The sequence below is a fragment of the Uloborus diversus genome, chromosome 6 (genome assembly GCF_026930045.1).
Source record: "Uloborus diversus isolate 005 chromosome 6, Udiv.v.3.1, whole genome shotgun sequence".
Classification (NCBI taxonomy): Eukaryota; Metazoa; Arthropoda; class Arachnida; order Araneae; family Uloboridae; genus Uloborus; species Uloborus diversus.
The window spans coordinates 79,744,249-79,772,120 of NC_072736.1; positions in this window are offsets into that span (position 1 = coordinate 79,744,249).

A 27,872-nucleotide genomic window follows, 5' to 3' on the forward strand; every position below is an offset into this window, starting at 1 on the left:
GGCATCATGTTGGGCTCATGACCTGGTAGCTGATCTACAGTGACAAGCTTTGTGCTACTTGCTCTTGTTGTTGAGTTTATGGCAACGTCTGTGATGTTTTTTAGGTTCTTAATTCGTTCAAAGACAAATACGCTCGTTACGATTTTGATTAAAGGAAATTAAGTCCATCAGATATAATCAAATGATGACATGTCCTAAATTAAAATTCAAACTCAGGTTTATTTGTCTTATATTTGAAAGCTTTTTCTTAAGAATATTAATAAAATAATAATCAATCTATATGAATATATAAATATAGTTTCCATAAAAGATTATTTAGAAACCAGGGACGTACCTCCCCTTATAGCAAAGACGCAACCCCCTAAAGTTTGCAAAGACGAAATGATACGCTTCCCTAAAAAGGAGAAAAATGTCCCTCAAAACACCCCCTCCCTAGAAATTTCAACGGCGCAGTTTGCGACATGACCCCAACTAGGTGGGCACCCCTGTAGAAACATGTTTTTCGTGAATACCCAAAAATCGTTTAGAATGGAAATGTGTTAGTTTTGATTAGTACCTCCTTATTTGCAATGGTTCGCGGGCCATTAACTGTTGATTTAATTTTAAGGAAAATTCCAGGAACAACCGAAGCAGCGAATTCCGAACCAAGGTTCGGAAGGAGGGAGTCGTCTAATCATGCTATGCGAGTCATTTGAACATGTGTTCCAATTTAGAATATTTTCGTATCATTTCGTCTCGTTTTTGCGAAAACGAAATTGATGAAAGAATCCAAGTTCAAGGAAATAAATCGAAGCATTTTGTCCGCTGAGATAAAATCTTCATTCTCACTTGATCTTAATGATTAGGTAAGATCGTAATGGTAGTTTAATAATCGTAATTTCTCGTGTGACACAATTATTTCACTTCACTTTTTATTACTTCTGTTGCACGTGTGATGTTTATAATAAAAAAACACTGCTTTACTTTGTTTCTTATAAAAAACCTTATACCTTCTCTTATCAGAGTTTTAAATAAGATAAAAACGAGCTGATATGTGCATTACATGACTTCCTTTTGCGCCAATTTAATGATAATATCGCCTTGGAGTAAACAAGGAAACAGTAAATATTTTCACCCCTAAATTCTTGCAAACCGAAGCAAAAAAACGTTTTACACAGATAATTTCCCCATTATTGGCAATTTTAATGTGATTCAGTGGTTAACTCTTGAAATATCACCAACATTGGCCAAATTATAACCAGATTTAAAAAAAAAAAAAAAAATCCGCCAAATTTTTTGCCAAGTTGGCGGCCAAAACTTGACGGCCAAAAGCTTGGCGATATATCGCCAAGTGTTTGACAAATTATAACAGCGCTTTAGTTAGCATTGAAATTAACAATGATTTCCCCCAAAAAAGGTGTAAAGACCCCCTTAGGAACATCCAAATGCAACCAAAAGGGAAGGTGCACAACTAGACCCCACTAGGAGTGTACCAAATTTCAACTTTCTTGGACACACCGTTTTTGAGTTATGCGAGATACATACGCAGATACGTACATACACACATACGCACATACATACGTACGTCAAAACTAAACGAGCCTACTTTCCCGTGTACCAAAATCGACTTTTTAGTACATGAATTAACAATATTCATACTCGTCAGGGTCTGAAAACTATTAAGTGGACATCAGTAAAAAAGGAAGCACGTCGTAAATTTCCCAAAACTTAGGGAAAAGACAAGATCTTTTAAAATATTATTAGCATTAACCAGCTGATGTTCGTAGAACAGTCATTCCACAAAATATTAGCAAGACTAGATTAAAAGTAACCTTTCAAAGAAGTCCGTTTATTAATTTATTTATCCTTTTTTATTTTTATTCGTTTATGTTTCTTGATATTTTTTCGATGTTTGAAAAAATGGTATTAAAATTCATTTGATTTAATAAAAATTTGTAGAGTAAGAAAAAAAGTTGGATAAACCGGATTTAAGTCTTGGTTTTTTTCCCTTTAGTATCTATATGAATAAAATTGCTTCAATTCTTTTTTAATGACCAATTAGTTTTTAACTTTAAAAATTGATGCACTTTAATGTCAAAATGGTCAGATTTTCAAGCAAGATATGACTTGCGGTTATATTTGAAATAACTAGCATTCAGCTGCAACCATAAATGCATCGTTGACGGATTATAAGTGGTAATTTGCTCGTATTCTGGTCACATAAATTAATATTTCTCCCGAAAAATATTAGTAACTTCTACGTTAATTAATTACGTTGAAAAAAAAGACGAATTTGAAAATTCTTAACATCAAACCTGCCTCACATTGAGTAATTAATGACTGTTCTATTACTTAAAAGCCCTTTCCGAGGCGTGTGGAGTGACTATGAGGAAAAAGAAAGAAAAACCCCTCTTCAGTAGCTGTAGCCGCACCCAGCGGGACAAAGAAGCGCACGTACGCCCCTGTTTGCACTAAAATTATAGGTTTAGAATGAGTGAACCGAAGCCCCGCCCTACAACCTCAGAATGATACTTCACGTAACCCTGGCATATCCCTCCTGCCGATAAATGAGCTCCTGATAACTTTCAGGCTTCGGTCTGCCCCCCCCCCTCCCCTTCCAAAAAAGGAAAAATATGTATAGTTTGTACATTTTTTAGAAGTTTTGCCTCAGCCTTCTACCCTGAAAAATTATTGGTATGAAAATTTGAGCGTCAAAAGAAAGAGTTTTCAGAATGAAACGAAATTTTGCATCCGTACACTGTTAAAATGCAGGTTGCGCATGTGATATCTTTTAGGGTGAAATGTTGTAGCACCTCAGGCACTTACGTAAAGGTGCTAGATGACTCCTTATGGCACCTCTGTGTGACCCTTAAAGGTGCCATTTGCTTCCGTATGGCACACTGTGGCACCTTTAAGGGTGCCATTTGGCGCTCTCTAGTACCTTTAAGGCAGCCATAGAGAGAGCCAATTAGCACCATTAAAGCGGTGCCGGAGGTGCTACAACGTTTCACCCTTATATGTTCCATATGCAATTCATAGTTTTTACAGTGTAAGTATAACGTTAAAACGAGTGATTCCAAATCAAAGCAAATCGATTATTTATTTCAGGAAAAATCAAACGGATGTACGTTTTAGTACCTTGTTGGATGTACGTTTTAGTACTTTGACCTAGCGTCAATGCACGATGTAATGTAGGCGGGCGTAGAAGTTCAGTATGATATCTTGAGTCATCTTGTTCCATAGTTACTACAAATGCGCCTCTAATTCGGTCTAACTGTCCAAAACACTCTCCAACTTCCCGTCCCAGATATGCTCTATCTGCAAGGGAACAAATAAGGGGATAGAGTAAGACAGAGAAGGGTTATAAAGTGTTAGCGGTAGCTCTGTGACATCTTTCTGTGTTTGCTGGACCATTGTTTGGCCGACCTTGTTGAAAAATAGCTCCTGGGAACCTTGTTATGAGTGGCAACACATGTAACTAAAGGATGTTACGAAAGTTCCGCTAGGTTGCCACGGTGTTATGGACTAATTTTTAGGGGCAATGCTGGATGTAGCTTCAGGTTTTGGAGGGGTCGTTATCAGAAAGGGGGCTCAAAGTGAAATTTTTGGGTTCAAATAGGGTGTCTGGGATGAATTTTCCGAAATACAAGTCTCCAAAATATAGTTTCAGACACTATTTGGTGGCTTAAAAGAGGGTTCATGACCACCCCTCTAGATCCGCGGCTGATGAAAGGAAAATGTGTATGTTATGTGACGGCAGTCAACAACTTCACATCAGCTGTGGGTGCAGTGTGCCGCAAAAATCAGTCAATACTAATGCTTTTACCACGAGACCTAAATCACTCACTTACACGATTTTCACCGCACTGATCAAATTAGTCTCGATTTGTCGCGTAAGTCGACCTGGTTGCATTCTGTTGCAGTCCAATTCCATCAAACGCAACACTACTCCAAATGGAGGCGACGGTGTGAACAATATATATATATATATATATATATATATATATATATATATATATATATATATATATATATATATATTAGGGTGGTCCTTATTTATATGGGAAAATATTTTTTTCGGAATTCAACAAGTGACGCCCCCTAGTTTTGTGACACTATAATAAAAAGTAATCTTTGCAAAATTTGAACACGATCGGTTAATAATAACACGTGCCCCTAGGGCGTTGAACTTTAGCAGTTTTAATAATTTTCCCACAAATCGAGTTTTTACTCTAGACCCCGTACATCGTTTCTCCTAGGTTTGCAAAATAATTTTACAGTGAGGTAGCACTAAAATTAATCTTTTTAATTACTTCATATCATCTAAAGATTTTACATTGAATAAGAATGAAATAGTGCTTTAGCAACTTTACCTTAATCATACGCTTTTCTCAATGTATTTCAATCGTGTGCATTTTCTTCCGAGTCTTGGATTGTCTGTAAACTAAATTGCTTTTGTGACTCAAATATGGTACATTGATTGTGAAATTCTTCGATTAATTGTGCTCCTCTTTCAGTTGTATCATTCACAACTTTCAGTATTTTAACGGTACCTCTTCCCTTAAAATAGCTTCCTTCATTTTGCCACGAATCAGGATCAAATAGGAAAACATCTTTTGGTGTTTGTAACTTATCAAACAGTTTTATTGACTTGTAATGGATTCTATAAAGAGGGAGATCTTTACTAGGGAAGTATTCCAAATCATCTACTGTTATCTGAAAATTTTTATACAGTCATCAGACACGTCTTTCTTATCAGCAAGCATTTTTTGGAGTTGTCTTTTCCTATCTTCAAAGTTAATTCCTTCATCCAATACGGACAAAGCAACTAATTCATACCCTAAATACCATAAGTGATTTATGAATTTTCCAATCACTGCTTCTGCTGCATGTTTGTCATCAATTTGTACGCTGCTAGATTTTTAGACATAATTTATTATTTAAAGGAGCCTAAATTGGGTTGCTGCGAAAAATCATATTTTCATACAGCATTTAACTGCTAAACAGCATTTATGGGCTTTCTCTTCATGTAAGGTCAATTTAAATTGTTTCCTGTTTATCGGCGGTTTTTTTCCCACAGTTACATCTGGATGTAGCTTTGTATCCCAATGAATAACTAAAAAATCTAAATTTAAATTCATGAAATTTGATTTTAATTCTCGAAGATTTTCTTTTGCTCTCTTAAAGGATGTCCAATTGATCACAAGGTCATTTGGATTTAAATTTACTGCAGCTACATAGGCTGTTAATAAATGAACAGCATCTTTGTCCCTAATACGGCATTTGTCTAACAGTGATGAAAGGCGAGCCAATATCAATAGTTGTTAAGCTTTTTTTCGTTGTAGTGGAACAGATATAGAAAAAAGTTTCAACAAGTTAGGATAGATACCCATTTCGGTTTCTAAATCTTGTGAATTGCTAGAAGAATTTGATGATAATAAAGGTATATGTACTGAAATAGAAGAAAATTAATTTAAAGTATAAATTTTTACATTATTCTGATCTGGACATTTTTTAAATTTCTATTTTAGGTATGGAAAATACAGTATATTTTTATGTTAGAGTAATCGAGTATTTTTCAAAATTTATACTTAAAGAATTCAAAATTGCATAAACATTTAAGTATATTTATAACTAAAGAACAGCGAATTAAGATATAATTGCCAGTATTATATTTATAGCACTGCAATCTAGCGACCCTATTTGCCACACCTAAAACATACACAGGAAATTTTTTAAAGCAACACCCCCAAAGCCTGGAGGAGGCAATTTGTTATCGTCAAAGATCATTTATTAATGGCCTAAGCCATTCATTAATGGCCTTTAGAATCCCTTGTGTCTATATTGGGTGAAAGAAATGTTTCCCTGCCTCTTGGTTTGAACCGATCGCAAAATAGCGGTATGGCTGACACAAGGCCAATGGTGTACATGAAGCCTCTGTAACATGTAAAATTTTACACAATGAAAGTGAGAGAATGGTCAGTCTGGAAGTAGCAACATCTATTCAAGTTCAAAATTACTTGAAATATGAAACTAAAGAAAACTTTCACATAAAAATGAGAAAATCCTCAATTTTTTCTTCGAAACTCAAAAAAGGGGGCCCTAGGGGCACGGGTTAATATTCATGGATTGTCTTAAAATTTTGCAAGGATTATTTATTTGTAAAATGGAACAAATTGAGGGGGCGTCGCGTAAAATATCTACAACTTCAAAAATAAGGACCACCCTAATTATATATATATATATATATATATATATATATATATATATATATATATATATATATATATATATATATATATATATAGTTATAGTTATATATAGTACAGTTAGAGTTCTCTGTTTAACGACTTTCAAGGGACCACAAAAAATCGTCCTTAAGTAGAAAGCGTCTTTAAAGAGAGAGTCAACTATATATATATATATTGCCCCAAGACAGAAAAGAGGTTCACCTACCATGTGTAATGGTTACCAGGTTACCTCCAAATTTTTAATTTTGTCACTTACGTCCCTTTGTTTTTCACTGCCTCATATATAAATGCGATTTATTTACTTAATTGATTTTCGTAGGGAAAAATATTGTCAAAATTGCTAAAGCATTTTCATAGAAAATTCTCGTTTCTTATAACTTTTTTTTTTTTTTAATATTGGGTGGTCATTTCACATATGAGTCAGTGAGAAGCAAAGGGATGTAAGTGGCAAAATTAAAAAATTGGAGATAACCAGTACACATGGTAGTGAACCTCTCTTTTGTCTTGGGGCAAGAGATGATACTAGTAGCCCTGGTAGTTGCTGCTATACAGCATGATTTACAAAAAAAATTTCAGTGAAAGCCTACCTGGAGCTAATCTTTAAACGCGTTTTACTCAAAACTGGAAAATGTCCACTTACATCCCTTTGCTTCTCACTTCCTCATATGGTTGTTTGAAGGTATGCTCTCGAGTCGAGATATTGATGATTTGCAATAGCAGAGTTGCGCGGTAGCCGTAATAGTGAGAGAATAGCAAAATTTTAAACGGCAGCACTCACTTTTTTCTTGTGCAAATTGTTCAGTATATTAAAAATTACTGATTGGCGTTGGAACGACTGCTGTGCGAAGAAAATTTCTGGCTTAAAGCATTTGCAAATGTGAGCATTTTAAAACCAAATGACAACAGAACAGAAATGGACTTTCGACGCACTTTGCATAACTCATTGTCAACTGTAACTCAGAAAAAGAAAAGAAAAAGAACCACGCGCAAAGCATTGCTTGTGGAAAATACCCTACCATTAAAATGCAGTGTGGAAGAGTTTCTTCAGTAGGGTGCACGAATTTGCTAGCTAGCAATTTTGATAACAAGACTAATCGTTCCAACGCAATTTGTGGATTTTCAAAACGCTGGTCAATTTGCGTATGGGAAAAATTGATATTGCTACTCGAAATTCAAAAATTCTCTGAACGTAACCGTAACCGTGAACTCCGCGTTGTTTAAAATCATCGGAATCTTCACCGCATACCTTAAAACAAAAATATTTCGTTCGGTTGAGGAATAGATCGCTAGGATTTCATAGACAGGGGAAGTTTCATCTAGAACACCCGGCATTCGTCTTACTATCAGTTCGATTTCGTGTTTTTTTAAATTAATATTATTTTTTATAATGAATACAGAGAGTAGTGTTCTAATTTCATTTCACTGTAAATTCGAGAGTAAATTTTAATCCACGATCTCTTTAACGAAAAACAATGAACGCTGCACATGCATATCACTTTCGTCTAAACAACTGCAAGGTCAAAAATTATACCACTTTAAATGTAAATAAGAATGCTGATTAGCACAACTGAAAAATCTAGCTGATTTTTAAACCCACAAAAGTATAATCGCCTTCAAACAACAATGCTTTCCCTGTTTGTGTGTTGAAAAAATCAGCGCACAATGCTTTATGATTGAGAAGATGAAAATTACAATTGAGATATCGTCACTGTCCCCCCCCCCTCCCTTCCCCATAGTTTTTGGTAAAACAAAGCAGCTTTGAAAATTATCTCAGACAGTGATCGCAGAATCGCTTTTTATTTATGCGACGCCCCTTTATGATGGCAGATGGCTTTAATAATAGGATGAGTGACGCTTCATAAATTTTGACACATGTCAGCGGCGATGGAATAATGTGGCCATTTCTTTTAGTATAGGTAAGAGCTGCGTATTTACAACTTGCGAATCCAATGATTTCGGCAAATATTCCAACCTGCACTTTAGTCAGGCTTGCTTTATTGAGGGGACTAGCGAAGACATACATGCTCAGGGAGCAGCGTATATGCTAAATATGGATTTGACTGGACATTTGTTTGAAAATATCGCGTTTCTGAGAAAGATCTTTTCCTTTCAAAACATTTAAATAACAAAAATATCAACAGGCGAAATGAAATGGGCTATTCCACGGAAAAACGGTCATCTTATCCCGCTCATGATAGCCAATACAATTTAATTAAAGCTAATGATTTGATAGAGTAATGAGTAAAATATTGTTGCTAAAGAAATCACAAACGTATGTAAAATTTTTGAAGCGAAAAAAAAATTCATTGCCTATTTCTTATTAGAAAAATATAATAACTGTCACGTGCGGGACAAAATGGCAGCTTTTCCGTAGAATGACGCAGTTCAGTTTACTGCAAAAGGAACACGAATCTTAGAGTTTTTCTCGAGTATCAACCGCCTGAAGTAACTGGCAATGTATGTATTTCCTGAACAATGGATTGGTCGTGAAAGACCTGTACCTTGGACTCCACTGGATTTCTTTTTGTAGGATTATGTTATAAAGACATCTAAGGGCGCCCATATGAAAAATTGTAAGGACTGGCTCAGATATTTTCCTCGTGGTTTAGCAGGATATTTTCCCCATGGAAACTGATTTCAGTGCAGATTAGAGTTATTAAAATTTGACATTTTTAATGACTTATTCATTAACGGCTGACGAATAAATGTTTTTACATTTTTGCAAAGAAAAAAGTACTAAAAGCAAGGATGTTCTAAATTCCAAGGGGGAGGGGGGGGGCTTGCCCCCATATGGCACATCGTGTGAGCTTCATTCTTTTACAGCTGCTGAGGATACAAAATAGAGATGAGACGGGCTCAGCCCGGGCCCGACAGCCCGAGTCCGAGCCCTAGCCCGGGCCCGAAGCGGGCTCGGGCTCTAGAACCGAAAGTAGGTTTCGGGGTCGGGCTCGGACTCAAACAAAGATATTCAATCGTCTATCTCCAAACAAATTCACAGAAAATAAACATTTTCCTACTGTGAGAAAACGAAAGGAACATTTAAATCAGTTCAATCATTGTGAAAATTTAACCCCCCCCCCCCCCCCGAAAAAAATTAACGCTTATTTAAAGTGGTTTTTTTTTTGCGATTAGTATTGCAGTATATGTCATAGAGTAATGCATTTGAAATGGAGCATTTTGATAAAATTTAGAAACTTCTGCTAATAAAGAACATTTGACTTAACATTTTTCATTAACAGAGAGATCATGTCAGACTGTAGAAGGATCGGTTTTCGATACAAGAAAGTTTTCTTCGGGCTCGGGGCGGGCTCGGATTTTGGTCCGAGACAACATCACCCGGGCTCAGGCGGGCTCGGTTACAAATTTTCGGGCTCGGGTGGGTCCGGGCTCTCAAAAATGAGCCCGAACTCATACAGTTTTCCTCCGACAATGGCTTTCTCCTTACTGGATACTTATAAAATTGCTTGTTATATGGGGGATGGAGGGAACCAATCACCAGTTTTCAAAGCTGTTCTGTTTAGAGACATTTGAGTGAGCAAGATTGCCCGCCGATTGCCATTACCCTGTTTTATCCTAAATTGAAAATAGACCGGTAGGGATCATCTTAGGCCAATGATTGAACAAACAAAGGCAAATGAAGACGGCTTACAGCATTGGTTTTCTCGTATGATGTACTCTAGAAAGAAAATTGCTTTCCCCTAAATTGAACCATTAGGAATCATCTCAGGCCAATCAATGAACAAATGCAAGTGAAGAAGGAATGCAGCATTGATTTACTCATATGTTGTACTCTAGAAAGAAAATTTCCAAATCGAGTTTTACATATGTATTAATCCACTGAAGTATGAAAGGAGGCAGATCTATTGGGCAATGAGTTATCATCGTTTAGGAGCTCATTGCCAGAAACAGCGGAATACTGCGACATGCGTCAGGACTGAAAACCTAAAATATTTAAGGGAAAAAAATCTTAAATCGTAACGAACGGAGATTTGCACCTTATTTTCTGGGCATCTTTCTGGGCACGTTCTTGTTGAGGACGTCTTATTTTTTGCGGCTGATTTAGAGTTTACGGTTAATACAAAGTCGGTTTATTTTGCAAACTATGTTTTGCGGTTTTTAATCTGCTTCTCAATTTTCTGGGGGCAAAAAGTCTACTACTCGGTTTAGAACTGGGAGAAATTAGAAATGAAACAATGAGCGACTGCTGATCTTTTAATCGTCTAATAAGTATCTTCTTTTGGCAGTTATTCAAGGGGTAAATTTCAAAGTACTTCTGCATGTGTTGTGATCAGTCAAGTTTTAATTCCTATCATATATGCGATGATTAGATTTATTTCTCAAAAGAATCGTCAATGAAAATAGCTAATAATGGATGCCTTTAGAAAGGTACTACTGCAAAACTTTCTCATTTCTCCTTATTATGTAAAGTGGTAGAAAACACTAAAAGGGCATTCTATGAATTTATTACGGATTTAAAAGTGTAGCGCTGTAGGTAAAGCTGTAGTTATTATTTACATTACTAAAAGGAATTTTTTTTAAAAAAAGAAGGAAATAAAAACATTTTGCAGATAAAATGTAATTATACGAGAAAATTATGACACAAATTACTCACCCTGATGTAGAAGCAAGTAATGCCAGTGAGTCAGGTAACCAAATACCTCCAACAATTTAAATCATTGGTTGAGGATGACATTGTGAAAGATCATCGTGCATGAACTCCGCCCGAATTTTTGGTGCATTTGTCAAACCTATTTGGCTCTCAAAATGTACGCCCCCCTCTTACTTTTTTTCGCACTATGGGGGAAAAAAAAAAAGACCACGTGCTTGCTTGTCGTCTGCTTGGGAGTGCCTTAGCCCCAGGGTGCAGGATGTTACGATACAGTCGTTAATTGGTAAGAACGTTACCGTCTGGTATGCCGATTCGACTCAATCTATCTTGTCTTTGCAAAAGAAATATGGTTGCAGGCAGAAAAGGAGGTTAGTGGCCATTGGTATTCCATGGTGGGAAATTAGATGTTGGCTATTTGACAGACTGCAATTTGACAGTTTTGCCGATAGTGATTGTTTTATTACCGCAAAGTGGAAGTTTTGCATTATATTTGAATTTTTAGATTCCTCACTCTCTGACGTGGTTGTGTTAGTTCAGATTCCTTAGAAATTGATCGCGTCTTTTTGAAAAGTCTAAAAGACCTTGATATTCGAGGAAACTTACAAAAAAAGAAAAGAAAAAAAAAAAAAAAAAACCCTACAAAAACGTTTTGGAAGACTGATGCACATATAAAGGCACAGTGTTCTACATTTTTGAGTTTACATTGTTCTAACCATTCTTAGTTTCAGACAAAAAAAAAAAAAAAAAATGCAGAAACCCTATTCTTCTGATTGTATATTCATGTGTTATCAGCCTAAAACTCCATCTAATCTGTATAAATTCTCCAAAACTTTAATTAAAAAAAAAGAAAAAGAGTTGAACTCCCGTGAGTTTCTATGTAAATTAGGGTTTGATTTAAAAAAAAATCTTGACTGAAAAATAACTAATTTCCTTCCTTCTACAGTTAATTTTTATAAATTTGAATCATCTAAATACTATTACGATTTTATCAATTGTCAGGAACAAAAAATGTTGAATAATTACTTAGCATTAGTTAATAAAAGTAAATTATGAACAACAAATACTTAATTAAAATACCAGAAAGCACAAGAATGAATACTTTTTTCTAAAAAAAAAGATAATTATTGTTCACATACAGTTCAATTTTGTAGGGGAGGAAAGAGAGAAAATTAATTACATTTTTTTCATTTATTAAATCTGAAATAATTGTTAGCTTTGCTTGGAATTATTTTACGTACCGCATACATAAGATTATACTCAATTAAAACTAGTATGTTGTGATGATACCATCACGAAACTTTCTTCTATATATATATATTTTTTTTTCTGATCCCTCCCCATGCTTGATGAGGAAGCAATATTCCCAACAAAAACAAAATTACACATGCAAAAACTTGACGACCATCCCAATGTCTGAATTATTGCAAAAGCAAAGCAAAGAGCGAAAATTGGAAGTTATTTTAAAAGCCTTGCTTGAATTAATTACAAATATTTTATTTGTTAACAAACATAAGACGGCAACAAAAATTTTAATTCATTGAGATAATATTTCCGATCATTTCCATACAATTAAAATCACGAGAAATACGCAGATGACAATCGATTACGATTTATCTTTCTTATTGTTGCATTAATAAAGCTATTTTTATTCGCAAAAAAAAAAAAAAAAAAAATCAACACCTTTTGGAGCGATTGGCGTCAAAATTGAACCGAAGCCTGTTTACATATGGATTCACATATATTCCAAATTTCAACCAGAACGTAGCATTACTTCTTGAGTGGAATGGGAATGGAACTCACAATGGAAAAAAAGAACGGGTGATTGCGCTACCCCCTTTTTAGCTGTTGACACCAAAATAAAATCAGCTCTTATACCCACTAAGGGCTACTTGCCGATAAATTTTTCTTTCATTCCGTTCATTATTTCTTGAGATACGGCAGTCACAATTGACGACAAAAAACGTTCTATAGCTCAATCCCCGTTTGAGTTATTGACACAAAAATTGAATCAGCACCTGTTACTGTTAATGGCAACATATGGACCAAATTTTGTTTTATTCCGCCAGTTACTTCCTGAAAAATAGCAAGCACGCGCAACTCAAAAAAGTCCCATTGCTCCACCCCCCTTAGAGGAATTCGCGCTAAAAACTAATGGGCACAAGTTCACATTAGCGGCACATTTGTGTACCAAATTTCGTTCGATTTCATGCGGTAGTTTTTGCTGTAGAGCGACCACAAAAAACTGGTCACACACAGACGTGACACATACACACAGACAGACAGACATTTTCCAAAAATAGTCGAAATGGACTCAGTACACCTCAAAACGTTCGAATCCGTCAAAATTCGAAATTCGAAAATTTGCACGAATCCAATACTTTTCTTCTATATATTAGATATAGAAGAAAGTAAAAATCAAGGGGCATGGAAGTGGTCCGGACCCCCTGGACCTTCCCCTTGTGTGCGCCACTGCTATCACCTTATTTTTTTCTTTGTCTGCCTACATAGTTCGGTGATTCTGTTTCAAATTATCGTCATAGGCAATCTAAAACCGTAATTCGTATAGATTTGCGGACGGGGGCGGATACAGAAATAATTTCTGGAAAGGGCCCCAGAAATTAAAAAGCCCTCCTCCCCATACATTTAATGTTTCATAACAAAGTTTTCATGGCTTTGTTTTCAAATGTTCTTTCAGGATGCCTTTAGGACAATTAAGCTACTTTTAAGTACATAAATATTATGCACTAATCTAAAACACTTTTAATGTGGAAGTAATATATCTTTAACATTTCAAGTCAATAAAATACTAAATCCTATATTATTTCATCGAGATGCTATAAAGTGAGCAGTTTTAATCAGGAACATTGTCATACGTAATAGTTATAACACGGGGATAAGGTTATTAAATAAACCCATACCTCATTTGTGTTTTTAACCGACTTCAAAAAGGAGGCGGTTATCAGTTCATACCGTATGTATGTTTTTTTTTGTTTGTCCACTCACAGCGTCTCACCTAGTGAACCGATTTTGATGATTCTTTTTTTAATGGATAGGGGATGGCTCAACTTAGGTCCCATTACTTTGCTTGACCATATTTGTCCTTTAGAAAAAAAGTTATGGGCAAAAAACAACAAATTTCATGCAATTTCCCTATTAAATGATTAAATATAAAACCCATTGTTATGAAAGTTTGGTGCCATACGACAGTAACATTAATAGTAATTGTAGTGATAATTTTGAATGAAGGCTTCTCTGAAGCAAGCATCAAATTTCTTCAGGGGGGATATTTCGATAATCGGGTATCTAGCGCTGTCGTCTCATTTTTAACCGACTTCAAAAAGGAGGCGGTTATCAGTTCATAACGTATGTATGTTTTTTTTTTTGTTTGTCCACTCACACCGTCTCACCTAGTGAACCGATTTTGATGATTCTTTTTTTTAATGGATAGGGGATGGCTCAACTTAGGTCCCATTACTTTGCTTGACCATATTTGTCCTTTAGAAAAAAAAGTTATGGGCAAAAAACAACAAATTTCATGCAATTTCCCTATTAAATGATTAAATTTAAAACCCGTTGTTATGAAAGTTTGGTGCCATACGACAGTAACATTAATAGTAATTGTAGTGATAATTTTGAATGAAGGCTTCTCTGAAGCAAGCATCAAATTTCTTCAGGGGGATATTTCGATAATCGGGTATCTAGCTCTGTCGTCTCATTTTTGACATAAATAATTTGATTTTGGTAATCCTGCTGATTTATAGTAAGCCTATGTGAATTATCGAAATCTTCCCTTCTTCAGTGCTATTGCGCCATAGTGGGGGTAAACCTAACCTGGAAGCGAGGTGATGCAGTGATTAGGATCTGCTTAGCCTTCACAATGCTACCATTTGGTTTGCCTCAACTACACAGTAATATTTTTATCGTTATCAACTACGCCAATAACAGATGATCAGGGATAAGTAAGAAAATACAGGATTGCATAACAAGCAACTTGTATGCTGTGAAATGGAAATTAGTTAGGGAAAACGTAATACTTAAATGGTTATAATTAAATTAACTACACATGAATTCCAGAGAGGAACAAAGATAAGTTTTCAGTGCCAATTGCCTAAAGTTTGATGCGTGTTTATAGTTTTTTTTTTTTAGTATGGAGCATTTTTATGAAAAAAATAAGGCGAAGCTTCGTGATGGTAACTTCTTACTATTTCTGAAATACCTACATTTACACTAAAAAGAATGAAATAAAAAAATTTTGAAAAAAAAAAAAAAAAAAACAAAAAAAAAAAAAAACGACTTTAAAATTGCTCTAAAAAGTGAAAAATAATTTTATTCTTTAAACACCATCGATAATGCTTTTAAACATAATTTTTGAAGTTGGCGCAAAAACGATAGATAAAATCATTCACAGCCGTAACTCAACTATAATTATAAATTTAACCACGCCCAGTTTCTTCACTATGACATATATTATGCATTGATGACAGCATATTTGAATAACGATATAAATCTTTCATTCGTAACTTTAGATGCTTTTCTGAAAAAAATATGAACGAAGCATGGTTACACTGGATTTTACGTTTTATTTTTGCGCCAACTTCAAAAATTATGTTTAAAAGCATTGTCGATAGTGTTTAAAGAATAAAATTATTTTTCACTTTTTAGAGCAATTTTGAAGTCGGTTCTATTTTTGTTTTAAAAATTTTTTTTATTATAATTTAATTTATATTTTAACTAAGATATTATGTAACTGAGAAAATCATAACTTCATAACATATAAGTTTTATTGAAGTATTCAGAAACTATTTCTTTGCTGATTTGTTCTTAAACATTTTGATACTACCGTTTCCATTAATATTATGGTTTTGCCCAGAAACTACCGTATGATTTCTTTCTTTTTCTATTTTTTATAAGCTGAAAAAGAAATCTAATATTTCGAAAGTGGCTTCCTAGATTGATATAACTCTTCTACATACAACTACACGTTTGTTTAAAAATGTTAGTTATTGACAACACCTAAAAATAATTATGGGACGAATCACGATAATACGTTCCCTTGAATTTGAAACCAGTGAGATAAATGTATTCTGTCACTCTGGCCTCTGACTCCAATATTACTTCTTTAGCAAACAAAAATTCTTTCTTCAAATATGCTTTTTGTGTTTTGTGTTCTTTTTTAATAGCTGTAAAAAAATTCCTTATGTTGTGGAAAAATTAATTAAAAAATAATAAATGGCTAGTTTATTTTACCCTTTTGGGAGGAATCCGGTCCCCCTTGCCCCCCCTTAAAATATGCTACTGCGAACTGATTGTTGTAATATTCTCCCACTCGCCAGAAGCTAAATTCTGGCTGCGCTGATTTCGGGCACCAATATCTTCTGGTCACTACCGCAACCAGAAATACCTTCTGGAGGGGGTTTTTGATCAAAAATACCCTCTTGGGGGAAGGGGGGAGGGTTAGCGGGGTTGATCAAAAATACCTTATGAAGTGGTTTTGTTTTTTTTGTTTTTTTTTTGATGAAAAATACCTTCTGGGAAGGGGGGGGGGGTGATGAAAAATGCCATCTGAAGAGAATTTTTTGATCAAAACTATGTTCTGAAGGTTTGTTTGTTTGTTTTTTTTTTTTTTTTTTTTTGATAAAAACTGCCCTTTTATATGCATGAACTACTGTATTAGAGTTTGGATTTATGTTAAAACCAATGACTCTGGGAGGGGGGGGGGTGTTTTCACCCCCCCCCCTCGCTGCATCGCTGTGTCTGGTAATAGTCTTGTACATTGATTTTATGTAAATTTTAACAGTTAGAGGGAGTTTAGGCGATTAAAGTATTAAAATAAGTTTTAAAAACTAAAGAGCTCCCATACTTTTTTTTTTCAAGAAATTAAGCCCTAATACCCAAAAGATATTAAAACTGCACCGATGCCCAACTGACTCCGGATCATTCTTGAGTGCCCGGCTCTTATCCCACATGTTCTGCAGCTGGGTATGGTGCCACTGGCTTCAGAACTTCGAGAGGTTCTCTACAGCACAGATGCGTTGCAGCTAGCGGACGCAGTCTTGAAGACACACGGAGCTATTTAATTGTCCATGGACACGACAAAAAAAAAAAAAAAAACTGCCTCTTTAGGGGTGCGGATATGCGATCCTCAATAAGGTTTGAACATTTTTATATTTTAATCCTGATTTTCTTCATAAATATTAAACATCTCAATACTAAATCATTGAGAAACTACTATCTTCTTGCCATTTCCTTTTTGGAGTTGCATAGATGGAAATTACTGCTACAAACTCACTGAGGAAAAACTTGATCAAGCAGATGATCAAGTCAGCTCTAGCGCCCCCATACATCCACGATTTTTTTTTTTTTTTTTAATTAAGCTCATAGTGGTGGTTTTCTGAGATTTCCTGGGCTTAGTTTTCATTACAAAATGCTTAAAAGGAAATATATTACAATATTAAAAAATCTTTTTGTCAGTTAGTAAGCTTCCCGCGGGTCGGACAAAATCTGTTTCCTGGTCAGATAAGGCCCACAGGCCGTAGATTGGAGATTTCTGAAAGGGGATGCCCTGAACTTACATTTTTGAGAGCACGGACTCAATTCCAAATTTTGCCGAATGATGATAATTTTGATGAATCGTCAGACAAAATTTGCCGAGTAAGCAAATTTTTGGGGAGGTTACGGTGACCTCCCACCGTAGCCCCCCTGCTCTTGATCTGTATAATACGCGTATTAAGCGATTTAATTTATGTCTAGAGAAAATACGTTGGTAGAGATTACACTTATAACTTTTGATGGTAAAATCGGTTATTTTGGTTTCATGCATAAATCTTGTAACTTCATCCGCCAATACCCAATTATCTCTGGAACAGCAACTGTTACTTTTACAAACTTCCAACTGTTTTTAAATTCTCTGCTAAATAGCATTCAGATGTTTCTTTTACAAACAGAAGATAGATGTTTATAGATATTTCTTTTACAAACAGATAGATGTTTATAGATATTTCTTTTACAAACAGAAATTAAAGTAGCGGAACAATATGAATTATACTATAATTCACAAATAGTTAAATAGAGACTGCCTTCTTCTGCATTGGCTAAGATGCATTTTGAGGAAGACAGAACAGAGAGCAGGTAACGCGCAGAGAATTCGTGAGATGGCAGGAGGGCTGGCCTCTCCCCTCACCAGGTGAAGGACCCTAGGGCTGCTTTCGCGTGGCCCCAAACCGGCAAGCAGTCTGCTGGTTACCTTCTAATCACCAGTTGTACTGAGCTGACGACCAGCAACGCACGGTAAGTCCCTCCACTTTTTGTTTTCTTCTTCATTCCTGTAGGTTTTATTGCCCAGTTTTTTTTCTTGTTTTGTTCTTTTTGCGTAATGATGTTTTTCTGGAAGAGAGGGGGGACTTAAGCTCACCTATTTCCAAGGTTGCAGTGGTTGATTAAGTGAAGGATTTTGACAATAGTCTTATGTTCCTTGAAAAAGAAGATAGTAATTGCACCACAAAAAGTTTCAAAACATCATACTTAAATGGAATCATTAATTCATCTTGCCTTGTAAACGCTATAATGGCTGAGTTACATGCATTTTTTTCGGTTGCTATATAAAGATTGACTCAAATATATTTCTACTCCAGAAATTTTTAATTGACTCATACTATTTTAATATGCCGAAATTGCATATTAAGACCTATTCTGCCGCGAGCAGGTAAACTGCAGTATCTGCAAAAATGAGTTTTCGTGATATTTGAAGAAATGTGCGTAGGATTCAATATTAACAATAAGGAAATTTTGGAACTAGACGCTTTTTTTTGCGTATTTTATTCAGCGGTACAATAAAGTTAACGGACAACAGGTGACAAAAATGCAGGTAAACGAAAAATAAAAATTTGCAGTTACTGCCCTTTACCCACTGCAGTATTTCAGTATTCCAACTACTTTTGGTCATATCACTGCTGTTGCTTTATTTCTCTTAAAATATTTGTCATCTGGTTATTTTCTGCAATTTGTGCGTTACTCTTTTGAAATTTTAGAGAAAAAGAAAAGAAGGGAGGGTCTTGAAGTTTGGGTTAGATATGACATTAATCTGAAAGCTTTAGTTTTGTTAAGCTCCGCTTTAAAACACAGTGCAATTTGAAAAAAAAAAAACCATATACGCTTAAAATAATTTCCATAAATAAATATTTATGCAAAATTCAAATCTTACAGTATTGTTTGTTGTCAAAAAGGTTACCGAAAGTGTTGTTATTTTTATTCTGTAGTAATATTATGCAACTGAATGAACAAAAACAGTCGGAAGAAGATTGATAAAATAAAAAATATGTATTTCTGTTCAACTCGATGCTAGATTTTTTATTTTGAATTGCGCAACTAATTTTTGTGTGCATTAATTCTGGGAAGAATGAGACTGCTTTTTTGTTCGTTCTATAAAAGACATTGGGTGAACCATCAGTGAATAAACACTCCAGCAAACGAATAACTCGTAATTAAAAACACAAAAAATAAAAACTATTTCTAAAACGGTTTTTTCGAAGATGAATTGAAAATAGTAACTTTCTTCTATTCGTTTCTAAAAGAGTTAGAAAAAAAAAAAAAAAAAAAAAAAAAAAAAAAACCGGACTAGAAAATTGTTTTTCCACTAGTTGAGGGTGTTCACTCATTGAATTGGTGCAAGAACTGTAAAAGTTCAGTCATTTTTGAAATGAAACTTTTAATGCGAGGGTTTTGAAATTCTGATCCGTTACCTTTTTTGTGTGACGGAAGTGGCTTAATTATTTTTTGTTTCCAAAAACAATGAAAAGTAATAGTAATAGTTTTGATAAAAAATTTAAGAAATTAATTTCGAGGCTGAACGTATGCAAGCATACATTTGGGCATTTTAAACTTCGCAGGTTTTCAAAAATTTCTTTGATTCAAGCGAAGCCATCAGTTTAAAAACTTAAGCCACATTACTTAAGTGCAGCCTTGAAATTGGTTTGTTATTTTTTATTAACAAAACTTAATGATTACTATTATTTTTCATTGGTTTTGGCAACAATTAAAAAGCGGTTTTCGAGTATTGCTTAGATTTCTCTTTGTTTATAATCTATTTTCTTCATTAAAATATACAATCTATTTGTGAATATGTCTAAGTCAGGCACAGAAAGAACAAGAGCGTGGCATGAGAGAAAACGTGCAGGTGAAGTTACAGTTCAGAATGAAGAAAAAAGTTTCATTTCAATTGTGTTTCTTTACGACATACATTAAAAAAAAAAGTTGTATTATAATTAGGGCTTATCCACAAATGATGTCAAGCCTGAGGGAGGGGGTTCGTGAAATTGTGTTTGTGACAAAGGGGAGGGATGGAATAACATTAAGTGTGACGCCGCACAATTTTTTTAATACCAATATACCTATGACAAACAACGTGGCATGTGACTATGGAAGGGGAGGGGGAAAGGTGAAGTGTGACACTTTGTGACAAACGAGAAGGGGGGAAGGTTGAATTTTTGAAAGGGTGTGTGACATTTATTGACGCCCCCTTATTCAAAACTTTCCTGTCATGTACTGAATGCACGTGACAGTGAAATGTGTTTCTGAAGATGTTATGAATTTTTGAAAATTAAATATTACTTAAGTGCTCATTTACTGGTTGGTCGGTCTATTATACAAGATATATTTTACTTTTCGCGATACATTAATAAGTATATTGAATCTGAAGGCAAGCGAACACCCTAAATCTTTTTTTCTTCAATATTCATTACACTATTCTAAAACTTAAAATGATTATTCAATGGGACATAAATAATACATTTTGACTATTTATTTGTTGTATTTAAAGGTTTTCTTTAGTAAAAAACTATCGTTTCCGTAACGTTTCCAGTGTATTCAATTTTTCATAATTTAAAAAACTATTTTTGTCTAATTTTTCGTCAGATACCAGAGGACGATATGATCCTCCGAATTGGAAATAATTAACTAAAAACATGTGTTATAGCTAAATATTTGAAAATTTTGTCCCCTGAAAAACGTGGTTTTTGGCCACCAAATTTAAATTGATCATTCTTTAAAAACCATATATTGCAAGTAGGGAAATGAGTTAGTAGTTTGAATGTGAGACAAAGTGAAATAGTTAAGATAATTTTCTTTTTTCAAAATGAACAGTTTGGAAATTTGTTCTGAAAATTACGGTACATAAAGAAATAATAATATATTTTGTATTAAAACTTGCATTGAAACATTTAAAAAAAATTTTTTGACAATAAATTTGTACCTCCAAAAAAAGGTGCACATTTTTCACTTCTTTTTTTTTTCATGGGGCAAAGTGAAAAATGAAGTATTTTTCGAATGAAACTATATTTTATTCAATTATAAAAGATATTTTTGACCAAATAATTGAGTAAATAAAAAAAAAATGAATGAATAAATGAAAAGGAAATAATTCAATAAATGAAAATAATTAATAAATAAGTAAAAACAAATCATGTAATGAAATAGTGAATGAGTAAGAAAATCGATGAATAAATAAGGGAATTATTAAAGGAAGGAATGTGAATAAAGTAATTAACAGATGAATACGTAAGCGATTTGATGAAAGATTGAATAAGTAAATGAAATGAACTATTTCACTTTGCCCTGCGTGCTGTTGACTAACTGTACAAACCATGTAAAATACAAAAAAGCTTAATATTAAACAAATAAGTACTGCGTTGATATTAGTAGGCCTCAATTAATGATTTCAGATGTTAATTACAGAAACTTTATCATTTAATTATAACAAAAATAACTTTTGATTTGCAACAAAATATTACAATACGAGTATAAAATGTTGAAAATTGCTTGTATTATATATCCTTTGATTTTCAGGGGTATTTTTTCCTGACTGGAATAGACTACATGTGTTGCAACATAGTTAAAATATTAATAAATAGGTGGCACTTAAAGCAGAGTAATATTTCACCATTTCACTTTGCCCCGTTGTCTCACAGTAATCATCGTATGTTCAAAGTTTCAAATGATTTTTTTTTTTGCTAGAAGTGTTGGCGTAAGTAAAAACTTTGAAAACGTGGTTATGAAAAAATAAAGAAAGAAAAATAATAAAAGAATCAATTGAAAGCAGTTCACTTGAGTTCATTGAATTTATTCTAGTTTTTTCAATTTCATCGATTTAAAAATTTTTGTGGATTTAGAAAGAAACATTTGGGCAACCTAAATTTCTCAAAGTCTCAAAATCGACTTTTTTTTTGAAAATTAGGTTGGTTGCCGACCTTAATGCAGGAGTGGTGACTTATTCTACTGTTTTTTTTTTTAAATTTATTTTATGTAGTTCATCTCACCCACAGTAGTTCACTTTAGATGAAATTAGCAGCGGTGACCCATAATAAGGTATAATAAAATAATTGTCATGCACTTATTTCGCAACATTTTGTTTTTTCACTACATACTTCAATCACTTAAACTAACTTACTTACCATTATGGAACTTAATGTTACATAAATTTGTATAGAATAGAATATAATTGTTACATTTTATATTTCTTTTTACATTTCTATCGGTTGGGAAAGAAACTTCTAACGACTTGAAAGGTAGCAATTTTGTAACAATGTATACTTATTTACTTTTTACTTTCTGAATTTTGGAATTTCACGATAAACCTTTTATGCTTTGGATTTTTGTTGATGTTGTTAGAAGTGGAGGATAACACTGTCTGTTCTCGAACTCCGCGACTAGCAGCTGCGAACGGTTCCAATTGAAAAATGGATGATGGTTTAAAGAAGTACATTTCCCGATGCATTAGGTTTTTACTTGCTCGTTACTTCCTTCTTGCTATATCACCCTTGTTTTGATAAAATCGGAAGAGACCTGACGCATGCGCAAATTCGCTTACGATTTCGCGTTAAAAGTTCGAACAGTAAGATTCACAATCTAGGCATCAGTACATCATGAACTACTGTTACCAGCCCTGCTTTTCAAAATACAGTATTTCTCGACATAGAACACAAAAAATAAAAAATTAATAAAAACTTTCGTTGTTAAATTTTGATTTGAAGACCTACTACAGAAGATATTGAAGTAATTTAAATGGGATCGTAGCATTTCGATTGAAATTTACCAAGAAATTTTGGTGTTGACAAACAACTGCAATAAAGTTAGAAGTTCTTGGACATTTTATGTAATCGCTTTTTGTAAGAATTCGATACTTTGTTGATTTACATTCTGAAATATTTTTTTCACGTTTTGCAACTCATTAATCTAAAGCTAAACTTGTTGAATCATCCGACTTCCTCGGATGAACGGTATTTCGACTTATTTTGGCCTCGAGACACTGTAGAATACCGTAAAATAGTCCAAATATGGGCTATTTTTCGATGTTTCAATGAAAATTCCGTGTACATCTTTAATTTAGAAATTTGAGGACTTTAGCAATGGTAGCTATACATCTCATCTTTCAAATGAAATGTTTTTAAAAAAATCTAAGTTAGAAAGAAGAGAAAGGGGAATTTTTTTCCCGTGGCCAACAAATCCAACTTAAGCTGGCCTATTGTTGTTTGAGGCTACGAGTTATCCTCTGCTTGAAACTGCATAAAGAACTTTTTTAGTTCGTCATTTACCTTTGTTTTTTCAACTTTTTAAGGTTTAATCATCATTTGTCACCTCGAGTGATTAATAAAGTTCAACATGGTAAATGTAGGTAAAATTCTTATTGATCTATCTAATTTTTGACATGGAAGCATTTCAAAACTTGAAAAATCTCGCCAACTGCAGGCTAGGTACCTATACTTAGGTCTCAGAAAATACGTAGATCTGTCACGTTTTAAACAAAACCAACAAAAATTTTGAAAACTGAAATGTAAAATCACATTTTACATTCCAAATGTCATCAAAATAAATAATTTATAAAAATTATCTCACTTTATATTTGGTCCGGATTTCAGACAGATTCTTCTGCAAAAACTCCCATGAATTCGGGCGATAGGGCGACCCCCAAGTTTTCATCTGTCTTTCCTTGCCATTATTTATAATAAATAGCACAAAATATGACAAAAGCATCCTTACAGAGAATAAAATGAAGCTCCAAGCCACTAAAAACCGTGAAAAATAGGTGGCTCATTGTTGCACCCCAACATTCCCATTTTCGATAAATGTTGGGAGCTTGTGAAAACTATGAAACATTAGAAAGCTGCTTAACTCATAACTGACAAAACAGTAAAGCAAATCTGAACTTACCAAATCTTGGAAAACAGTAGAAGTGGTCTGTCCAAAGGAGACTTTTGGCTCTTCCACAAGTGAGTCGAATCCCGCACTAAGAGCGACTAAGTTATCTAAGGTATACAACGAAAATGGCAATCTCTGGTAAAGCGTATTTAGCTATACCTAAGTGGTTACACTACCTGGTAAATTTTTTTGGAGCTCTTAAGTTCTAACAAGAAGCCACTAGAGAATAAAATTATCACCACGGCAAGAGTGGCCTATTGTTGCCCCATTGGCACAAAGTTGTACCATTTTACGGTAAGTTTTGACTTATTTAAAAATTCAATATTGAGTTAGACGACCTTCTCGACTGAGGAAAATCTCGAAGCGATTAATTGTGAATTGTGAGAAGTTCTTAGACTGAATGTGATTTCGTAATTCTGAATTAAATAATTGACTTTCATTTTTAAGGAGTCTTTGAAGTTGATGTACTTGTGGGTGATTCAGCTAAACACAGACGGTGATAGAAAATTGTACGAAATATAAGTGGGATCTGGAAACGCTGTACTGATCTTTGTACTCGTAATAGCGTATTTTGTTTAAATTAGCCACAGATTTCAAGTTGTTTAAATGCTTTTCTGACGTTGGAAGAAGACGATGTCTTAGTACATCTTTCTTAAATAATCAGCAAAACTTTAGTTTTTAAAACTTCGGAACAAATCTTACCGTCATTCAAGCGGTAAGGAGATTGTTGAGGGAGGATAACATGCGACACATGGGTGATACGGGGGGGGGGGGGCAACCATGTCCTCGCCCTTAAATTAGCCAACTGATATTTTTACCGTAAGTGGTATGCCATGCGTAGAAACTTGTCTGACTCACTTCCAATACACAGAGAATCAATAATACTACCAGAAACAATTTGCCGGCATTTTCTCGTCATCAAAACTGATGTGCCTAACTAACAGACACTGAATAATTTAACAGAAAGAAGGATTTTGTTGGAAAGGAAAAAACAGAAGCTCAACAATTTACAGAATTTTTAGTGTTTTTGATCCTCTGATCCACGTGTAAATACGCTGGACAAGGGGGTGGGGGAGTGGCTCGTGAGTATCCTTACTTTTAGATAAATTAGCACATTAAAATAAGTAATACAGATTAAAACCAAAGGTTTTGCTTGGGGAATTTGCCTTCCTTCCTTGGTTGAGACCTGTTATGAGTAGGACTCAAGTATTTCTCATTAGTGTTCTGGAACTATGCACCTCTGATGTGCAGACCTGTGAAAAGTAATTGGGGCAAGCTCAAAAAATTTCAAATGCTGTTTAATTGGTATAGGTTTAACTTACTCGTACATGCGCGGTACAGCAATCTAATACGATATATGTTCTCCTCCAACTTGAATGATATCCTGTTTAGTTTTGACATGACCCTGTCAGTTTAGCATGAATTTTACTAAATTAAAACATACACTTTTGATCTCGTATTCACAAAATAAAACTATTATGGTGTTCATAATCTTTGTTTTCTTTGTTGAGCAGCCCATTTTACTCACACGTCTCTTTACAATGCTCTACAAATTCTCAACAGGGTTTACATCAGGAGAATTCCACAGCAATTCAAAATTTCTGTTCTTGGAAAAGAAAATTAGAAGAACTTGTTAAGAGATATCAACACCACCAGCGAAAGTTTGCAGCATACGCACGATTATTTCTTTCTATTATTAGAAACATATTTTTTATAGGTCATCATCCCTTCAATATAGAATTAAGCTGCTGGGTCTTCTAGTAGTGAAAAAAAAATCCCAAATATCTCGTCCTGAGCTTGCTTAACTGTTTGAATAAGATGTTTTTCCCTGATGAGTTCTCCATCAATTAGCTCGACAAATCTTGGTCGAAACCCTTGCACAATAAAATGCGTTTCGTCTCTGAATACAACCTAAGTACAGGTTTGATATTTTTTGGCCCAGTCAAAACGTTTTCTCTTCAGTGCAGGTGTTAATAACTGATTAACTTTTTGCTTGGCGTTCTTGCAAGCAATAAGCCTTCGTCGAACTATCGATGAACCCACGCTCACACCAGTAACTAATAATTCTCTTCGATGATCTGTACCTATTTTTCAAAGATGGATTTTACTATTTTGTACAATCTGGTGGTCGTGCGTTTGCGTCCACATTACCCTTCTGTTTTTGAGAAACTGTCCCAAAATTCTTTTGCTGATTCATAATCCTAGAATTACTGGATTTTCCATCTCCAACTGCTGAAGAAACGTTCCTTACAGTCATAGAAGTTATATATACTGACTTAAGAGTAACAATTCTAGTTCTTTTCCTTAAAGTGATATCCATTTTTTAAATACCCGTTAAAAACAGACAAGTTATGTACCTACCACTTCTTACAGCAACTGAAGGGAAAATTATCTACATGTCATGATCATGTAGTCAAATCGTTTAGATTAGTCAAGGACAGTCTGGCGTTCTAAGAAAATGCAGATAAAACTGATTCGAGGCTGAAAATATAAAAGAAAGGAGCATTTTTCTTAAAAAATATGTTTGTCACAATTAATTTGCACAGTACTGCATATGCATGAAGGTTTTTATATGAATAGATAGATGCACAACAAATCAGTTTGAAAAATCTTTTGAATTTTGTGCAGCTATGATCAAAGTTATTTGCTGAAATTCCGTTTGCAGTTTATTAGAATTACTACTGCTCGTTTTCCACGAGAAGGCACTTGACTCCTCCATCGTCACGTGGTACCCGATGATTCTAGTTCGCTGTTTCCGGCAGAAGGTATATTCGGATCATAGCATTTTGTTGCAAAAGCAGCAGCTTTTAAAATGTAAGAGTAACTAAAATGACAACAGACAAAGAAACAAGTGATGTAAAGGACATTAAGACTTTTTTGCATATTAAAATGCACGTCCAAGTTGAGGCTGTCTGGGTGTCTCTTTTAGAAGCACGTGGATTGTTTACCGATCAGCCCCGAGAAAAATGGAACTCTGCGTTCGAGGAGGGGCGAAGGGCCTTCCCGTGAAAAACGGACAATACCTGAGTATTAAAAGAGCTCACTTGTGCTATTGCATCTTAAAAGTTAAAACGCATCACTGAAAAGAAATGTAGATGCAACCTTTTAAGTGAAAGAATTCTCATTCAGAGTAGATCTCCATACTGCTCACTTAATTTGCATCCGTGTGATACTTTTACGCATATATTTGCACCTCAATTCCCATAATTTAAAACTTTGGCCTCTAATTGTGAAAAAGTGTTTGAATATAAGGAATCATTATGTATCATAATATGAAGTATCAATTTCCTAAAAAGTTTTGCTTCATTCGGAAAATAATGATTTGTACGTGTTGCTGGCGTGACCGTACGGTCACAACCACAAAATGTAATAATATTTATCTTTCCAGTACAATTTTTTTTTTTTTTACATAAGTTGAGTTTTTTTTAAATATTATGATACAATTTGATTCCTTATATTCGAACACTACATCACAATTAAAGGCCAAAGTTTTAAATTCCCGGGAAGGGCAAATATATGCGTATAAATATCACATCGGCGCAAATGGATTCAGCAATATGTCAATATTATTACTTTACTCTTTATTGGTGAGATTTAAATGCTTTTATCATTTAGTGCCGCTTGAAAAATGGGTGTGGACAACGCGAACAAGGGCACGTCATAAACCCATAAAAACCATAAGAAGATGCATACCACAAATTTAATGACATGATTCCAGCCTACGACACTGTCCGAACTGTCAAGCAAGAATGCTTGACATTTTTGCGCAACTCTCGCACGTGTCCTAATGGCATTTTCAAGAGATTGAAAAACGTCGGAGCAAATGAGGACCCAAACATCCGTTA